Raw genomic sequence first — 3069 nt, 5'->3', positions numbered from 1 at the left:
GTCTCCTTATATAGGGCAACTGGATACCGGGTGAAGTACCACGTTTCCATATAACATTATTAATCCCATGGGAGCTATTTTACCAAAGGCTCGTTTCAACTCACTCTTTTTGTATTCATTACATATGTTAAAAGAAAACTGGCCAAGGCTTCAAATAAATATTGCTGCGTAAAGAAGAGGCTGCTCCAGTTACGGCGAAAGTCAATGTCAGGCAACCGAAAAGGCCTGGACCTAAAGCCAGACCTTCAGGGACGAACATCAGATGATACAGGAAGAAAATTTACACCCACATACCTCTTAATAGCCAGTGATGTAATCTATTCTATATTTTGAAGTAACACCGATAAAAAAAAAAAATAGTGCCATCCTAATTTCATACAATGGAAATCATTATCATATGATGTTATTGAGCTGATACTATCATGTTCAAGTGAACAAGCACAAACTTTAAAAAACGCCTGTGCGTGTGAAGTTCAAATTATCAGTAATAGTAATAGTAATAGGGTGCAATCAATTTCCTTAGGAAATTCAGAGGCATTATATGATTTTTTGATTGAATATCGTTCCTCGCCGATTATTGCATTATTCTCCCATAACGATTGCCGTAATTGCTGTCATTTTGATTGCTTGACTGATTGATCATCATTCCTATTTTCCTCTTCACCATCACTTTTATCATCATCATCATCGTTAACATCATCATTATTATCACTTTTATTATTATCACAAATATTTCCTATATAATGATTATCTAATGATTCTTTATTGCAATTGTTATTACTATTCTCTATTATTATTACTATTATCTATTATCTAATCGTTATATATCATTTCCTTTAGCATTGATACTGATAGTAATAGTAGTACTCTTGTTATATGGTTAGTACTAATATATATTACTACTGTTATTGATATTATCTAATTATCGCTACTATCATTACCATCACAACATATACACTCAACTTTATCATTTTTGATAGCCACGTCATCATTATTAATGTTATTGACATTGTCATTATTATTTCCATCATCAGTATTCCTTAAAAATCACCAAGAGGAACTAAGGCTGAGGTACAAATTTGCGAATGATGCAACAAAATGAGTAGAGCTCCATTTTCAGCTGCTATCTCTCTCTCTTTCCCCTTCTTTCTCTTATTCTCTCTTTCTTTTTCATCCTCTTTCTCTGTCTTTCTTTCTTTATCTGCCTCTCTCTGTCTATCTCTTCTCACTCGCTTTCTCTTTAACCTTCTCTATCTATTAATCTCTCTTTCCATTACTTTCTGTCTGTCTATATATCTACTCTATCTGTATTTCTCTCTCTCTATCTCTCTCTATTTGTCACTGTCTATTTATCTCGAAATGTCTGCAAGTCTTTCTCTCTCTCTATCTCTTTCTCTCTATTTCTCTGTTTATCTATCTCGCTATGTCTGCCTGTCTTTCTCCTTCTCTCTTTTTTTTCTCTATCTCTCTTTCTCTTGCTGTCTGTCTATATATCTACTTTCTCTCTCTTTCTCTATCTCTTTTTCTATTGCTGTCTGCCTCTCTATATATCTACTTTGTCGGTCTTCCTATCTCTCTCTATCTATCTATCTCTTTCTTATTCTCTCTTTCACTCTCATTTTCTATCTCCCTCCCTCCCTCTAACTCTCTTTCTTTATCTATCTCTGTCTCTATCTCTCTTTATATATATGTATATATATATATATATATATATATATATATATATATATATATATATATATATATATATATATATATATATATATATATATATATATATATATATATATATATATATACATATATATGTATGTGTGTGTGTGTGTGTGGATCGCAAGATAGGAGAAGACTTCTACTGCAACGAAGAAAGCGAGAGGAATGACAGCAGAACGCTGCCCTTCTTCACCAGAGCATGCGGGGACTGTGGGGCAGCCAGCCTTGGTCAAAACGTCGGCCTGTTTATATAAACAAAACCGGCTTGATTCACTTTTTATATCTATACAAACCTAACCTAATCAATAAAGATGTCAAAATAGTTTCGACTGTGATGACCCTTTCTGAATTGTTTATGCGTGACCGACAAACCAGTGGATTATATCTAGGTATTGAACTGGATCGGACAACAGATCATTACTATCATTATCATCAGTGCCATCATCATTACTATTATCGTCATTATCATCATTATCTTTATTATGATATAAATGATAAAAGTAATAACGATAGTAATGACAAGGATAATAACAATTACAATATCAATGATAATAGTATTGGTGATGATTATGATAATAATTGTTATGATGATAATGGTGATAATGATAATATCATAATGATAAAAATGATAATGATTATTAACATTAGTACTAATATCAACGCCATATCAGTATAATAACTTTTCCTATCATCACTACCTCCATTGTTATTACTAACGTTATTATCAATATCATTATAACTATCATTATAATCACGATCATTATCAGACTGTTTAACTGAAATGGTAGTCCCAATACCGCCATTGATACAGTCATAAGCATAATTGTTATTGTTCTTATTGGTTACAATAATCAGCATTTGTCAAAAGATGAGTTTTTGGAGGTTCTGCTTCTGTTTAATGTTATCATTCCATATAATCATTCCTACTCTTTCTAATCATTACATTACGTAGGGCAGCAGTCCTTGTGATAGATACATCACACACGCACAGGCGCGCGCGCGTATAAGTATGTGTGTGTTTATATATGTATATATATATATATATATATATATATATATATATGTATATATATATATATATACATACAGTATATACATATATATATATATATATATATATATATATATATATATATATATACATACAATATATATATATATATATATATATATACATATATATATGTATGTATATATATATATACATATATATTCATATACATGATGTGTATATATATATATATATATATATATATATATATATATATATATATATATATATATAAATTGTTAAGAGTGTCATTCATTAAAATTATTAACAATAATTGATATAACACAAGATAACCAAACCGCTGT

This window comes from Penaeus japonicus, unplaced genomic scaffold, assembly GCF_977035675.1.
Source record: "Penaeus japonicus unplaced genomic scaffold, GWHDUDI00000001_assembly GWHDUDI00000017, whole genome shotgun sequence".
Taxonomy (NCBI): Eukaryota; Metazoa; Arthropoda; class Malacostraca; order Decapoda; family Penaeidae; genus Penaeus; species Penaeus japonicus.
The sequence above is the reverse complement of the archived record's forward strand: the minus strand, read 5'-3'. Positions refer to the sequence as shown.